Genomic DNA, 18,797 nt, shown 5'->3' on the forward strand with positions numbered 1-18,797 from the left:
AAAGTGCATCACTGTTGTTGAGGTCAAGACAAGGCCATGGCTAGGAACAAACTAATGGCCCTATTCCACGGGTCGTTTTAGAGGAGCAAACGAGCGCTATTAGCGCTCGTTTGCTCCTCGTTCCCCGCTCGCTGCCACCGCTATTCAACGCGGCTGCAGCGAGCGGGTGAGTGCGGGAGGGGCGGCGGGGAGCTGCGGGGGGGCTGCTCGGAGGATCGCTGATCGTCCGGGCAGCCCATAGGATATAGCAGCGTCTGCTGCCGATGCTCCTATTCAACGGAGCGACGGCAGCAGATCGCTGCTATATCAGTCGCTTGTTTTTCAACATGTTGAAAAACAAGCGACTGCAACGATCAGCCGACATGAACGATGTCGGCTGATCGTTGCACTCTATTCCACGGAACGATTATCGTCCGTAGCGGTCGATATCGTCCGAAAACGAACGATAATCGTTCCGTGGAATAGGGCCATAAGGATGAGCAGCTGATAGCAGATAACATTAGGCCTTCACTTCCTTGCTGAGTTCCTTCCGGCTAACCTTAAAGGACAACTCTAACGGGACCTGAAAAAAAAAACACAGACACACACACACACACACACCATACTCACCAACCCTCCGGTGACAATCGCCACTTGAATCGTCCGCCGTCTGCGTCTCCATCGCCTCCGTCCGCAATCTCCCTCACTTTCGGGTCCATGGGAGAGAAAAGGCTGCCGTTGCGCTTGCGCACTGGCAGCCTTTTCATTGGCTAGAGCGCATGACATGGCTTCCAGCAAGCTCGGCCAATCAGGGCTGAGAAAGCTGGAAGCCATGTAATGCACTCCAGCCAATGAAAAGGCTGCTCGTGCGCAAGTGCACCAGCAGCCTTTTCCTCTCCCATTCACTTCAGCAAAAGACGCAGAGAAGGAAGAAGACCTGGCCCGCACCCCGGGTCTGACGACATTGTCACAAGATGGCGCCTGGGAGAAGAGGACAGGGGTCGACAGTAATCAGGGGCGGATTAACTTTACCATAGGCCCCGGGCTGTTGACCAAGCTTGGGGCCCCCCACCCCACTGTAACTATGGCAGCACTAGCATAGTGTTCATACTACAGGATAGATAATGTCATGATGCCCTGATTTGTGCCAGGAGACAATACACTACTGAAAGTATAAGTCTTTTTTGGGTGGCCATGGGCCCCCCCCCCTGGAGCTCTGGGCCCCAGGCTACCGCCCGAAAAGGACCTATTATAATCCACTACTGACAGTAATTGGTAATGTATACTTTATTTAACTTCTGGGGGGGTGGGTCGGGAGTCGGAAAGTGGGGGAAGGGGGTCAGGCCGGTTATTTACACACAATACAAAGTTATATAACATTGTAATGTGTGTTAAATAAGCTAAAAAAATTTGTGGGAGTTGTCCTTTAACCACTTCCTAAACCATCTTTTACCTTCTACCCCTCACCAACCTCCCCTTACCCCACAAACTCTGAGGACACTCCAGTAGTGTAGGAAAAATTGGCCATAACTGCACCACCGTACTTCCAGAAATACCAATAAAGAAGTGGAGGAGAACCATCCCTCTTACGGGTCCCCCTCAAAGTAACTTTACATTAAAGGACAACTCCCACAAAAATTTTTTTTGCTCATTTAACACACATTACAAAGTTATATAACTTTGTAATGTGGTTAAATACCCGGCCTGGCCCCCTTCCCCCACTTTCGGACCCCCGACCCCCCACCCCGGAAGTTAAGGAATGTATACATTACCTATTACGATCGTCACGGTCCTCTTCTCCAGGGCGGCATCTGGTGACGAAGACGTCAGAGCCGAGGGGCGGTCCGGGTCTTCTTCCTCCTCGGCGTCTTCATGCAAAGTGAATGGGGATGAAAAGGCTGCTGGTGCACATGCGCACCAGCAGCCTTTTCATTGGCTGGAGCGCATCACATGGCTTCCAGCTTGCTCAGCCCTGATTGGCTGAGCTTGCTGGAAGCCATGTGATGCGCTCCAGCCAATGAAAAGGCTGCCGGTGCGCAAGCGCACTGGCAGCCTTTTCCATCCCCTGGACCCGGAAGTTGGAGACATCGCTGGATGGCGGACGGCGGCGACGGAGAGGCGGACGGCGGGCGAATCGAGTGGCGATCGTCACCGGAGAGATGGTGAGTATGGTGTCTGTGTGTGTCTGTGTATTTTTTTTTTTTTGGGGTCCCGCGGGAGTTGTCCTTTTATGTGCCCTGCAACACCTCCCTACCAAAGGCTGTCATGCAATAAAGCAAACAAAAAGCCTACACCCGAACACCAGATAACCTACAATAAAGGCAAGCGGGAGGTTCTGAATCTTTTCCAACTGGAACTGAAGCTCCCCCTCTTCACCACTTCTTCTTATAGGCCATCGTCTGTTGGTAAATGACTCACCTAGCAACTCCAGCACTTTTCCCTGTCAGCTCCTCTCCCCCTCCCACTGACCTTAACTTAAAGGGGTACTCCAGCGAAAAGCTTTTCCCCAGAAATTGAAACACATTACAAAGGTATATAACTTTGTAATGTGCTTCAATCGCCTATCTGCCCCCCTTCCCTATCTTTTCCCCCCTCAATCCCCCATAGGAAGTGAAGTAAACGCATTCTTGCCTAATGACTTTTGACCCCAGGAAGCAATTTTGTGACAATGACATCATCAAGAGGGAGGCGGGTCTAAGCTCTGTTTAGCCAGCCTCCCTTTGTCAGATGACTCAGGTTGCTCAGCTCTGATTGCCTGAACAAGCTGTAAGCCATCTAACAGTTTTACAGAATCAGTTAGACATCACAGGAGACAAAGTGCATCATGGGAAAGCCGAAACCAGGAAGTAAAGAAAAATGAAGCCACCAACTGGAGCTTCAGGGACCTGAAAACAGCAGGAAATTCAAAAGAAGACAGACTCCGGAGGGATGGTAAATGTAAAAACTATGATTGATTGATTTTTTTTTTTATCAGCGCTGGAGTACCCCTTTAACCCTAACTGCCACACACTTGTGCCTTACTTAACCCTCTAGGCCTACAATCCCAGCTAACATAGTTGGAGTAACCGGGCTGCCACTGTCAGATGCTATGGTCACGGTATTGGCACAAGGGTGCAGGGCTAGACCACGGGAACTTGAGCAAGCGAGACCCCAGGACAATTCTTCGTTGCCCCTAGTTAAGGCACCAATAACTAGACCAATGCCAGTGTTCAGATACAACGGGAGTTGTGCGTTTATTAACACGGTGGATGCCAATAGCAACAGTCTCTGGATGCAACCAGTGATAAGCAGACTTGGATACAACTGAGGAGATGGGTGATGTTGCAACAGGCCATAGTGTGACAGTGTCACTTTGGTTTGAAGAAATCTCAACGGAGGATGAGAGTAGTAGTTTTCTGAGAATGATGCTGGGTATAGCGATAATGAGAATACTTGCTGTTAGCAAGAATCTTGAGGATGAGACTGGTTTGGACTGGACCGGAATACGTCTCAGAGGTAGTTGAGAGGATCACACTGAGTTGCGGCCTTCTCCCTGAGGAGCAGCAGAGAACACGTCCTTCCCCCTTGAAGGTAGAGGGAGAACACACACCCTAGAGGGAAAGTGACTAACTGACCCCAGCCAAAAGCTCGACGGCTATTAGGGTTGGTATGGCAGCCGGGGAAAGTCACGTGACACTAGGCCGTTTGCATCACCACACCATGTGACAAGCACAGAAAAATATGCAAATCAATATACATAGGAGAATATGAAGGATACCAAACTTGAACACTGGGGGTCAAAATGAGATGAGCCCTTTGCAGTGGCCATTAACCCTTTCCAGTACAAGAACAAATGGAATATATATATATATAGAGAGAGAGAGAGAGAGAGAGAGAGAGAGAGAGAGAGAAGAACCTTTTTGTACTGGGACACTGAATAGTCATGCTGGGCCTCCGCTGGGTCTGCGCCCCCGACTCTGTGCCCTTCTTTTTTAAGTATCCTCTTGTTATCAATCATACACCACTCTGGATAAATAGGTGATATGTGTCTGACAGTGATGAAGTTAAAAGGCCACACAGCCAATCCAGTGACAGTGGCCTGGTCTGCAATTTATTGAGCTGTGTGACGGTTCATTAAATAAGTGCTGATCTCATTGATTGGTGCCAAACCCACCGACATAGGTATGTTTTTCTAATCCTTAATAACCCCTTTAAGCAAGCATCACCTCTTTCTGCAATGGAAGCTGCATTATAATATATCCATCTATATCATAAAAATCAAAGTCTGTCTGTCTGTCTGTCCTTCTGTCTGTCTGTCCTCTATAGACTTCCAAACGCCTGAACCGTTTGACCCCAAATTTGGCACACAGATACATTGGGTGCCCGGGAAGGTTATTGCGAAGGTCCCGTCCCCGCCAGATGTACAGGAGGGGAGGGGGAGGGGAAAGAGAGGCGCCCCATAGAGATGAATGGGAAAATCTCCTCACTGCAAACACAGGTGATATAATTAGCTGAAGCAGACACGGCAGTTGGAGCCTTAGCAACCAATAGGATTACTGCTTTCATTTTCACAGGGAGCAATGGTTGCTAGGGAAGCTGCCTCACAACATCCACAGTAATAACCGGTAGACCCCCTACTCCATCTATACAGTACATGTATATACAGGACCCCCTACTCCATCTATACAGTACATGTATATACAGGACCTCCTACTCCATCTATACAGTACATGTATATACAGGACCCCCTACTCCATCTATACAGTACATGTATATACAGGACCCCCTACTCCATCTATACAGGACATGTATATACAGGGCCCCCTACTCCATCTATACAGTACATGTATATACAGGGCCCCCTACTCCATCTATACAGAACATGTATATACAGGACCCCCTACTCCATCTATACAGTACATGTATATACAGGACCCCCTACTCCATCCATACAGTACATGTATATACAGGACCCCCTACTCCAACTATACAGTACATGTATATACAGGACCCCCTACTCCATCTATACAGTACATATATATACAGGGCACAACAGATATACCAAACTGTGACTGGGTAACACTGCTACACCAGACCTGACCAATACCGCCATACTGTGCTGGATAACACTGTCATACCAGACCTGACCAAACCGCCATACTGTGACTGGATAACACTGCCAGACCTGACCAATACCGCCATACTGTGACTGGATAACACCGCCACACCAGACCTGACCAATACCGCCATACTGTGACTGGATAACACTGCCACACCAGACCTGACCAATACCGCCATACTGTGACTGGATAACACTGCCACACCAGACCTGACCAATACCGCCATACTGTGACTGGATAACACTGTCATACCAGACCTGACCAATACCGCCATACTGTGACTGGATAATACTGTCATATAAGACCTGACCAATACCGCCATACTGTGACTGGATAACACTGCCATACCAGACCTGACTAATACCGGCAAACTGTGACTGGGTAACACCGCCACACCAGTCCTGACCAATACCACCATACTGTGACTGGATAACACCATCATATCAGACCTGACCGATACTGCCATACTGTGACTGGATAACACTGCTATACCAGACCTGACCAATACCACCATACCGTGACTGGATAACACCGCCACACCAGACCTGACCAATACCGCCATACTGTGACTGGATAACACCCCCATACCAGACATGACCAATACCGACACTCTGTGACTGAATAACACTGCCATACGGGTAAATACAACCCTGCAGGTATACAGGACACTACAGGTATACAGGACCCCAAAACTATACACTACAAGTGCACGGGACCTCCACAAAACTATATACTACAGGTATACAGGACCCCAAACTTTACACTACAGGTATACAGGACCCCAAAACTATATACTACAGGTATACAGGACCTCCACCAACTATATACTTCAGGTATACAGGACCTCCACCAACTATACACTACAGGTATACAGGACCCCAAAACTATACACTACAGGTATACAGGACCTACACCAACTCTATAATACAGGTATACAGCACCTTCACCAACTCTATACTACAGGTATACCGGACCCCAAATATACTATAGGTATACAGGAACTCCACCAGCTATATACTACAGGTATATCGGACCCCAAACTATACACTACAGGTATACAGGACCTCCACCAACTCTATACTATAGTTATACAGGACCCTCAAACTATTTACTACAGGTATACAGGACCCCCGAACTATATACTACAGGTATACAAGACCTCCACCAATTATACACTACAGGTATCCAGGACCCTCAAACTATAAACTACAGGTATACAAGACCTCCACCAACTATACATTACAGGTATACAGCACCAACTATATACTACAGGTATACAGGACCCCTGAACTATACAGTATAGGTATACAGGACCTTCACCAACTGTACACTGCAGGTATACAGGACCTCCCTTAACTATACACTATAGGTATACAGAACCCCTCCAACTATGCACTACAGGTATACACTAATTCCACTGATTAACTCAGATGAAACAATACCTTTAGCTTGGCCTCCTGGGCACCTTAGAACAAATCTAATTAACACACTGACACTTTATACCCGGGCAGCGCTGGGTACATTTTCTAGTTATAATTATATTTCATATGATGCACAAATCCATCAATTTTTATATGAATGTTTTTTGGAGGTCTCTCTCATATTCCCAGGAAACCACACTCCACCCGATTCTAATCCTGAATTACATTTTCCATCTATTAATTCCTGACTCAGAACATTCATTTCTTCTACTTGTTGTAGAGAAAATGCCTGAATACTCAGAATAATGGCTGCACCTGAGGGCTGACAAGAATGATACCACACTCTGCAAATGACATCACTGAGAATGCAGCTTATCCATTCACCAGAGAGCAGCGGTAACAAGCAATCTCTGGCATTTAGTGATGCCCAAGACCAGTCAGGAGTTAGGAAGAGGCTGAGACAGTTGGAACAGTAAAGCAGCAGAGTTTCAGGAATGTCACTACAGTCTGTGAATGATCTCCTCCACCACATTACAGCGGTTCTGACAGATAAGCACCATTGTGAAGAATGAGAAATCAGGAGGGGGCCTCAGCACAGCGCCCAAACCTAGGGATTAGTGATATTGTAGAGAAATCCCTAGAGCACTCTTTCCGTGCTCCAGCTGCCGACCGGATATTATACAATTGTCAGCGGAATGCTGCATAAATAATTCAAGAGCCCGACAACCTGTCATCTGCATCAGGGATGCAGGTGCCAGAGATGCTCTGGGCAGAGGAAGATGAGAAGAACATTAAACACTGAAAGAATTGATGGGCTATATGGCGTCAATGAGCACGCAGCAGCACAGAGGTTCATAAATTGACTGCAACATCACAATAGACCAATTGACTTTAAAGGGGTATTCCACTCAAACATAAAGTTTCATAAGTTGCTGGCCATGGTGAGACTAACAATTCATTCCATACTTGGTATTAGATATTTAGTATCCCTCCCCCAGTTAAAAATGCTGTTTTCTGCTAAAGATACAAAAAAACTGTGTCTGAGCTGTTCAGTCCTTCTCTACTCTCAACTGCTTCCTCCCCCTCCCTTCTGAGAGGCCTGATGTAAACAAGCCCCTATCTGCAACTTTGTAATGCTGGGAGGATGTATCAGAATGAGTTCAATAGCAACTTCACCCTCCTAGCATTACAAAGAAGCTACAAAGTTGCAGATAAAGCCTGCCAGAGACTTGTTTAAAGAAGCCATCTCAGAAGTGAGGGGGAAACTGAGAAAGCAGCTTTCACACAGTTTTTTGTGTCTTCAGCAGAAAGCAGCATCTCAGAACTGGGGGAAGGAGACTTAATAGATAATAACATACATGGAAGAAACTCGTCTCACCATGGACAGCAACATATAAACAGTTAGCACCAAGCAGTAAGATACAGGGATCAGCACTCCTGTTCCTCCGGATAAGCTACGTAGACATGTTTATCTAGTTTGAACAATGCATTTTATTTGCTCTTATAGAGTTCACTTACAAATGCGAGTTTTGCTAACGTCCACAACACTGACATTTCCTACTTTACACATCGCCCTGAATTAGACCAGTGCTCTAAATAATATTACACTGCTTGTGTGCTCATTGCAGAAGTTCTGTTTTTTTTTCTGTTTTTTTTTTTTTAAATGTCAGGTTTACATGTCTGGATAGTCTGCTGTTTGTAGTGCGGATGTTCTAGAATAAACATGACTGGAGAGACAAGGGACTGAAAGCATTCATTGTCACTGTGGGCGTTTCTTACAAGACCAGTCACCAGTAAAGGGGAAAATGTGGCAGCTATATACCTGTACAGAGCTGTGTTATACAGTTACCAGATCTTCCGTTTTACTGGAATAATACAGCTCTGTACAGATATATAACTGCAGCATCTTCTAAGCTTCTGATGACCAATCCTCTGGGAAACATCCACAGACACTATAAAAAGAAAAAAGGAAAGGGACCTCCACCTTGCTCATAGCTCCCTGCCACAGACTTAGTATTGTTACTGGCAATACTTGCAGGATTCTTATATAATGTGGATTCATTTTCATATCTACATTCAGGTTTTCATACAGTTTCATGTATTGCTTTTGAGCATCTTGGTTCATGAACAGAATGACAGAACTGCAGTAAAGACTGACACTGGTCTGTAACCAGTCTAACAATCATGTATATAACAACTGCCAACCCCATGAACTGGGGAAAACAGCTCTCCGGCCACATTGGGGGAAATCTCTCTAATCTTCCTCTCATCTTTCCAATCCATGCTTTACGTCAGCAATCCATGGCTCATTCTCTTCTTAGCACTTTCCTCAGTGCAGATACATCTGTTTGTCTCTATTTGATAGTCAGTTAATAAATTATAACTGGCCCTTGGGTAACATTCCAAGATCACTTACAGAAAGCAGCTACGAACTGTGGAAAGAGACACAAACTGCAAGGAACAATCCCGGCCAAAATCTGGAGGGTTCTCTATTACAATCATCAGCCTCCAGCAGCAAGGAAATATGTAGCAGCTGGAACCAAAACCTACACAGAATAACTCAGTACTACTGATAGAAGATTTTACCTTATTCAGGTTCTTTAAGTAATGGGAGAATACGCAGACACATTTCTAATATACCAGATATTACTCTCCGCCTCTGTTATTTACAGACCAAAATTATAATAATTTTGCAAATATGCTGATTGTTGCAGTACCAGGACACCACTAAATTTCACAGATACTCCATTGTATCCAATATTCTTCTGTAACACAGCAGGTCTTCACTGAATAATGCAACTCAATATTTTTTGTGTCATATTTAGAAATATCCCATATGTGACCCTAGTGCCTTGTTTGACACACAGGCCTCAGACATGAAGGAACATCTAGTGAATTTGGGGCCCCCTTATATTTAGGATTTATTGCAGGCATCACCTCAAGTATCTCTGCATACACTAGGCCTTGGGGTGACAAAATATTTTTGAGAGACAATAAACATTTTCATTAGCACCATTATGGGGTACATGTGACATTTTGATCACTTTTCATTCCATTTAATGTTCCTGTTGGGTACACTTCTGGTTTTAGCACAAAAACTGCTGTGGCATTTTTCATAAAAACTGCCATGTGTGAAACCAGCATAAATCAGCACCAAAAACCCTACTCTCAACAAAAAAAAACAAAGCCATCACTGACAGACAAAATGTCCTACATCCATAGATAAGCTGTCCAGTGCAATACTCTACTACAAGAATCATGCATAGGTGTATGTAATGTTTTCAAGCCACCCAACAAGAAGAGTGCCCACTCAACACCATCCAGCAAACGCAACAAAAATATTAAGCCTATCATTTGTCTAGTGAACTTCCTCACTAGGGATTATCCAGTGCTACAAAAACAAGGCCACTTTCCCCCTACTGTTGTCTCCAGTTTGGGTAGGGTTTTAAAACTCAGTTCCATTGAAGTAAATAAAGCTTAATTGCAAACTGCACCTGAACTGGAGACAACAGTAGGGGGAAAAGTGGCCATGTTTTTGTAGCGCTGAATAACCCCTTAAAGCAAACCAGTTACCAGTTTTACCTTCTATCTGAAGATACATCTACGATTCTATAGATAGGATTCCATTGGGAACCTGTCAGCACTTAAAGGAGACCTGTCACCCCCTGTGCCAGGGTGACAGGCTCCCGGACCCCCGTTACAGCCCCCTATACTCACCTGATCCCGCCGGGTCCCGCTTTTGGATCCGGTCGGGTCACGGAGATATCAGCTCCCGAAGCCCGGCGCGCGCGCTCACAGGAGAGTCCGACGCTCATAGAGAATGACGGAGCATCGGACTCCCCATTCATTCCCTATGAGCGTCGGACTCTCCTGTCAGCGCACGCCGGGCTTCGGGAGCTGATATCTCCGTGACCCGACCGGATCCAAAAGCGGGACCCGGCGGGATCAGGTGAGTATAGGGGGCTGTAACGGGGGGTTGGGAGCCTGTCACCCCGGCACGGGGGGTGACAGGTCCTCTTTAAGGTTAGATAATGCTTTAAACTTCAGTCACATCATGACTTGCATTTATGATTTTGCTGGTGCCCTGTTAGCTATCAGGCCCTTTTATATCACTGATGCCCCTACTGGTTCTGTATTGCTATTCTGTGGTGCATTGGAGAAACCTCCGCTATCTATAGTCTCAGCCACTGTCTCTTTGCCAATGATCTTAATACAATGCTTGAGCCTTCACTGTATCTGCTAGTAATTATATTCTTGAGTAGATTGAAGAAAAGCCTTGCTCTGCTATTTCACAACAGCACATGATGCCGCACACAGGCACAACACTACACGACCCCACTGATCTGCAACTGTTTGGTTTTCTTTGATCTTTAAAATGTTGAAATCTTGAGTGAGACAGAAGGATAAATACTCAGCAGGCATTTAGTGAAAAGCTTATAAACCCAACTACTTTATTAGCTGTCCTAATAACTCATTAAGGGGGTATTCTGAGTTATACGTTTTATGTAAAAATGTGCTCAAGCTTGGCAGAAAACATAAAAAAGCATACTTACCTGCCTTGCTCCCATTGCAGTCACTGTTCTTTCAGAGCCAGTGCTTCTTGTCCTTGGGGTTGGTACAAGGTATTGCCTGCTCAGCCAATCAGTGGCCACAGCGGTCTCCCACATCAGAAACAGGCAGGCTCAGAGGCAAGGGGAGCAATGTAGGTAAGTATATGTTTTTTATGTTTTCTGCTAAGCTGAATACATATTCACATAAAACTTACAACCCAGAATACCCCTTTAACTGCCAGAAAGATGCTGTTATGGCCCACAAGGGAACAATAAATAAAAGACTATAAATTTTATAAAACTTTCCTAATCGCTGCTGGTGTTGCCTGACAGAGGCAGGAGACATGCTGCACATTTGGTGGGCCTGCCCAGGTATACATGAATTGTGGGACAAGAGTCTAACAATTTACAAAGAATATTCTGGAAAGACTGCTGTCAATTCACATCAGCTGGTCTTGTGGTCAAAACTGCCTGGATCTTTTGCTCAAATTAAAAAAAGGGATTCTCCGGCACTTTCTCACCACCGCCCGCATTATCATTGCCCGACACTGGAAAACACCCACTTTACCCACAATTGCAAAATGGATAGGGGAACTTGGAGAATTTGGTAGAATGGAGGAAATCATTGCTGAGGCCCATAACCATTCTGACAAGATTGACAAATTGTGGTTTCCCTGGCGCATGTACATGGACTCTTATCCCTAACTCGCTCGCTCCGAGTCCGTTTAGGCCTTGAGCTTCTAGGCCATTGTGCATGATTGATCTTGGTGTCTCCCCCCCCCCCCCCCTTCGCCTAGTCAATGAGGTTTCTTGACTCCCCTCTTTTTCTCCCTCTCTTTCCATTCCTTTTCTCTTACCTGCTCAGATGTTATTGTAATATTTGTCAATGTTCTTTTGGAACAGTGATGATACAGCACGAATGTTCTATGCTGATTTTGCATTTTGCTTATTCTTCGGTACTTTTTTTTTAAATGGCTGGCACCATACAACTTGCAGGTCTTTTTTCATTTTATATCTTCATGATATGTAGGCTTGGTTTTTGTATGGTTGTCAATAATATTCGATTACACATATAAATACACTGCTCAAAAAAATAAAGGGAACACTTAAACAACACAATATAATGTGATATAAGTAAATCAAACGTTTGTGAAATAAAACTGTCCACTTAGGAAGCAACCCTAATTGACAATCAATTTCACATGCTGTTGTGAAAAACACACTTAATAAAGGAATGGTTCTACAGGTGGGGACCACAGACCACTTCTCAGTACCTATGCTTTCTGGCTGATATTTTGGTCACTTTTGAATGTTGGTGCTCGTGTTAGCATGAGACGGACTCTATAACCCACACAAGTGGCTCAGGTAGTGCAGCTCATCCAGGATGGCACATCAATGCGAGCTGTGGCAAGAAGGTTTTCTGTGTCTGTCAGCGTAGTGTCCAGAGGCTGGAGACACTGCCAGGAGAAAGGCCAGTACACCAGGAGACGTGGGGGAGGCCGTAGGAGGGCAACAACCCAGCAGCAGCAGGACCGCTAATTCCGAACATGAGGAGCACTGCCAGAGCCCTGCTTCTAGTGATGATTTTTGGGTGATTTTGTTGTCAGCACAACTTTGTACAGAACAAAGTATTCAATGAGAATATTTCATTCATTCAGATCTAGGATGTGTTATTTGTTTTAAAGGTTTTCCCTTTATTTTTTGAACAGTGTATTACAAAACCTTTCCCTACAGTACAGTACAAGAATATAAATACTATAATGCATGTATTATGTACAGAAATGTACTGTATATGGAGAGATAACTAATATAATACTGCCCTCCTATGTACAAGTATATACCTACTATAATGGTTGTGATATGTAGAACAATCCTGAGTTAGCACCAATGTCCGTAAATATCTGTTATTCACCCATGAGCTAGGACCTTGTGTGTGAGGAATCTAGGCAAACGGAGAGCAGCAAGGCGGTGCAAAAGCTAATGTAGAACACGTAAATCCAAAGAAAAGAACAAAAGAGCTTGCACTCAACAAAAATCGCTGCAATCCAATCCGTTTATTCAGTCATAGAAGACATGTGTGGGGAGGGGGAGTGAATGCAGGAGCGTCCAACTATAATACTGCTCCCTTTGTACAAGAATATAACTAAAAAAATATGGTTTCCTATGTACAAAAAAATAATTACTATAATACTGTCCTATATGTACAATAATGTAACTCCTATTATACTGCCCCCTATGTACAAGACTATAACTCCTATAATACTGCATCCTATGTACAAGACTATAACTCCTATAATACTGCTTCCTTTGCATAAGAATAGAACTACCACTGTCGTACAGACATAACTGTAGAGGTTGCAGTCATACCTGGCCCCTTATGTCTGAGCGGCTTCAAGTACACTTTGTCCCTAAAAAAATATAACTGCTATATTACTGCACCCCCTCCCTACCCATGTTGGACAAAAATACAACTGCTATAATACTATCTACTAAGTACAAGACTTATACTGTAATACTGCTTGTCATGCCTGCATTTGCTGTGTGATTAACACTGTGTATGCTGAACATACAGCTGCTTAGGAGTTAGTTGACGCACTTTGGGAAGGTATAAATGCATGTTTATCTTGCACAGGTTAATTATCAATGACTCGGATCACTTTTTCCATAGAGATTTCTCACTGCTGTCTGTCAGTGGAGCTTATGTAGATTTTAGGCCTCCAGTGAGTTGAGGCAAGGGGGTCAATGGTGGCCTATATGTGGGGCTCTGTTCACAGCGGCCTTCCAGTGTCTTCACAGCAGCAGGGAAGTTCATGGCAGTCTTGTTTTGGCAGTAAAGGACAGCATGTCTCTTCTCTTCTGCTTTTTGGACACCATCCAGTGTAAAACAGAAGTCATGTGTGGAGGTGAAGGCCGGATGCTTCTTCTCCAAAGGGGGCTTCCACCTGCTTGAATGTAAGTGTCTTAGCAGCTGTACGGAGATGTGTATACTATATAATGTTTTATTTGATTTCTGGCGAATGTGCAAAGCTACAATGATGATAAATGCCACTGCTGCTGCCACTGCTGCCACCTCCTCCTTCATTCTTCTGGAAAGTGACCTTCCAATTCACAATGCAAAATGTATAGTTAACATGTGAACTGGAGGGTTGATTTAAAGCATAAAGTCATTAAAAAAAAAAAAGCATAGTAGCGGGCTACAATTCCCCATTGTCCCCAGCGGCCCCATCACATAGACCTTTAATGAAGCCGCCTAAACAGAGATCACTCCAGAGCGAGGAGTGCAATGCGCTACCATGCAATTCTCCTACCTCGTTCCCCTGATTGGTAGGGGTCTGAGCAGTGAAACCCTTACTGATCAAAACTTTAGACAAGAGTTTTGTTTTTTATTTAATGCCAGTGCCTATTAAATCTGAGAACGGCAGTTTTGCATTAGCTGAAGAAGCACTGGTTACAGACTCTGAACCATATAAGCATCGAGCTCTTCATAATATCATTCCTGCTCCACGTGATCGTGCATGGTTCCAGTGTGACACAGCACCACAGTCCCTTAACCCCAGTAGCGCTGATAGGGAATAAAGTATGAGATCCAGGCAGCGACTCGGAGATGAGATGCCAGGAGGACATTACTGTGGAGACATGCTGTTCCCACTCCACATGTCTGGGCTGCAGCTATTCCTAATATTTACATGACAGAGCTGCTCAGTTATGGATGGAGAATATTTATATGAGCGCCTTACCACAGTTTACCTTACAACCTCCCGCAGACAATCCTCTAAACAAAGCGAAGTCCTCTGCAGAACACATATCACGAAGGAGGACTGAAGTAGTATACAAAGTATACTGTAGTGACTAGTGTGGTAGCAAATACCCAAAAAATCAGTTTAATCATCCATCCTTTAAAGGGGTACTAAAATACTAAGTACTAAAGTACTAAAAGATTTGAGATTTTTAATTAGAAGTAGTTTACAATTCTTTGTAACTTTCTCATAACAGTTGATTTGAAAAGAATTCTATTCTTTTCTCTATGGAGTACCCCTTTAATATGCCATATGTGCCACTAATGCAGCTGCAATAGTGCTTAATAATTGGTGAAGGAGACCACTGCCATTTATCTCTATAGATCAGGATAAGGATCTGGGGGGGTGGGGGGGGTGGCTGACTCCTACTTTCTATCGAGTGTGTCCCTATGGACAGTTGTCTTAATTTGAATTCTTACCCTTGTAGATAAGTAAAACATCACATTGTACACAATATTCTATAATATAATCAGAGGCATGTAATGTCAGTCTGCTGCTCCTAAAGCCAAGCAAATATGGTCTTACTATGTAACCTTGACTGTGGGACATGGAGGTGTTCCTGGATCTTAGTGCCCCCACCCCAATGTCCTGAATACAAATTGAGTTATATCTCTGGCAGATTGTGCTCGGATCTGGACACACAGTTAAATCAAATTATAGAAATTCTGTTTACTCCTGGATGCAAAGTATGAGGAGCGGCCCTGTTTAGTTTGGCTCAGGGACACTATATATCCAGGGAGGATCAGCTCTATTCAAACCAGCTGTTCACACAAGATCACACTGGACCTGATATCTGCACTGACTGAACCTTCAGGAGTCATAAGCACTCAGTGCTTCCCTGGTCTCCTGTCTCCCACAGCCTCAGGAGTAGTGTCAAGCGACTTGTCAAACTGTTAGGGTTCGGCAACTTTCTCTGAACCCGAACGCTTAGCATTTGGCTCCCGGTGTCTGGAGAAGTTGGGAGTTCTGGAAAACATGGATTCAACCATAGTACTCAGGAGTCTCCATACTTGCCAAGACCTGTCAGAGTGTCATATAATCCAGGTTGTTGATGCTTGCTACAACTCTTGCTACAGTCTATTGTCTTTTTAATGAATTATTGAAATAAAATTGAATGATTTTACGTGAGCTGAAGGAATCCAGTCTTTTCTTCTTCATACAGTCTATTGTACAGGTCAAGATTCCAGGCAGGTGTCTGACAAGAGAAGCGTCTTATACCAGGGTCCTTAGTACCTATGTTATAATCTTTTACATGGGAGCATGGGGCAGTATTATAGTAGTTATATTCTTGTACATATTGGGCAGTATTATAGCAGTTATATAACTAGATAAAGGTTCTAGATCTATGAATGTTATCCTTCTTCTAGATTCTTTATTTTAGAATTATTGATGTGCTGTATTTTTGTTTCTGCTTTGGTCACTTTTAGTTTTGCTTTCAGATACTGGCTCAGTATTATATAAGGTATTTCCTTATAAAGAAGAGGAAGTATTATAGCAGTTATATTTTCGTTCATAGGGGTATTATAGTAGATATATGTTTGTACATAGGGATAGTATTATAGTAGTTATATTATTGTATACGGAAGTAGTATTAGGCTATGTTCACACAACGTATATTTTCGTAAAAGTATGGCCGTTGTTGTAATCGGCTTTCTATGGGATCCTGGCCGGAGCGTATACACATGGTATACGTTCCGGCTGGGATCTCTTGCGGCGTTGCAGAGAACTGACATGTCAGTGAATAGCGGCCGCAGAAAACCTTGTCAGTGCACACTATGGAGCGAGCGGCTCCGGCTGCTCGCTCCATAGTTTGCTGTGGGGAGTTTTCATGTGGGCGCGCATGGATGTGCTCGCATCAGAACCCTGTGTCCGAAAAGATCATCCAATAATCTTTTCAGAGACTGGCCAGTTCACGGAACGGCCGGTCTAATACATAGTCTGCGCATAGCCTTATAGTACATAAGAGGCAATTTTATAGTGATTATATTCTTGAACATAAAGGGGCAGTATTAACATGGATTTTTTGTTTTTATGGAATTTCCATTTTTTGGTCTTCTACTTCCAGTTTTTGGACCAATTTTGTTGGCAGATACTGTATTTTTTCTGGTGGAATTGATCAAGTAATTGGTCTGAAGATTGAGGTTATCTATGTATCTATGATATGTACCTGTGGTTCCTGCTGATGGGCAGCAGCTAAAAACTATACATCTAGGAATGTGATGACTGCTGAGAGGTTACAGTAGAACAGAGTTTTATAATAATCTTCTTGTATCATTCAAGAAGAACTCAAACAGGTCTGCTCGGCTTTGGAGAATATTTTACACACAATTTAAGGCAGTGTTTATCTGGAATGAGGTGCCATATTTCCTGTATGCTGAAGAATGAGTATTGTATAAGGATACCAATGGAACCAGGATTTGGTTGGCCAGATGCAATCCCCTTGTATGTTACGGTGCAGGTGGTTGTTAATACTTCATGAGATGTATATGGCTGATAGCATCAGTAAATGCCGCAGAACACTGCACAATAAACTATATAGGGTGAAATTTATCAAACATGGTGTAAAGTGAAACTGGCTCAGTTACCCCTAGCAGCCAATCAGATTCCACCTTTCATTCTTCACAGACTCTTTGCAAAATAAAAGGTGGAATCTGATTGGTTGCTAGGGGCAACTGAGTCAGTTTAATTTTACACCATGTTTCATAAATCTACCCCATAGACCTTGGCCCTCCACATTGAAAACAGGGCCTTGCTCAAGCATAAAACAGCACAGTGTAATACATAGTGTACATAGTATACGGCTGAAGCGTATACTATGTGTATACGCTCCGGCCGGGATCCCATAGACTGAGAGGTAACGTATGTTTCCGTAATAATCACAGCCATTGTACAACGGCCGTGATTTTTTAAAAATATCCGTTGTGTGAACATAGCCCAAGGCTGCGTCACACTATGCTTTTATGTTTATTTTATTGTTTCCATTTCAATACATTTTGTTTTTGCCATGGGCAAAATCATTGTCAACCACGTTTTAAGTATCCAGCAATAAAATGCACATATCTTGCAGTCCGTTTTTGTTTACAATGTAAGTCAATAGGAAACCAATCTTGGAGAATCACCTCCACCAGCATCCATTTAACATATACGTTTTCATCCTTTTCAGCTGTATAAAACTTACAGCTGTAGAAAAATGCAGTATGAACCTAGACTTATATTAATGATATAAAGTGATACATTCAGAGCTCAGGATTTTATACCAGTAAACAATGCTGCGTAATCTTCTACACACAAAAAGAAACCAAATAATCATTTTCATGACCACATTTATTACAACATTGGTTACAAAATTTCCTGCGTTCTTGTGTACGTTATTAATTGTAGCACCAGGTAGAAGATTCATCAGAACAGCCCCTTCCCCTTATTCCCCCAGTAACCTGCAACATCTACATTACTGGTCATAATCATCCCCAGGAGTCTGTGCCATTCAGAGATTTTCATCTCTATAAACAATGGAGTCACTGCGTACATACACAACATCACTTATATCATATGGATGCTGAATTACATCCTGGATTATGCTCCAGAGCTGCACTCACTATTTTGCTAGTAAATTCAGTGTGTGCAGAAGCGTAGCTAGGCTTTTTTTTTTTTTCATGTGGGGGTGACGATTCACTTTTGTGTCCCCTAAGACCAACCCTCTTCCCGGCAGTAATAAAGACTTTTTAATATTTATTCTGGCTACAAGTTGGTTTATACGCACTTGCAAACCATGCACCACCGCTAAAGATAGTACCAAAATTGCAAATATGGACAGGTTTCCTTTTAGGAGATGTAGCACGTGCGGTGTCTCTTCAAACAACTGACCAATTCGCCCAGCACAACACGACAGTAACACAGAGGCCCCTTCATTCTCAGAATCAGTAATGGTCCCACAACCAGCTCTAACATCAC

The sequence above is a fragment of the Dendropsophus ebraccatus genome, chromosome 4 (genome assembly GCF_027789765.1).
Source record: "Dendropsophus ebraccatus isolate aDenEbr1 chromosome 4, aDenEbr1.pat, whole genome shotgun sequence".
Lineage (NCBI taxonomy): Eukaryota > Metazoa > Chordata > Amphibia > Anura > Hylidae > Dendropsophus > Dendropsophus ebraccatus.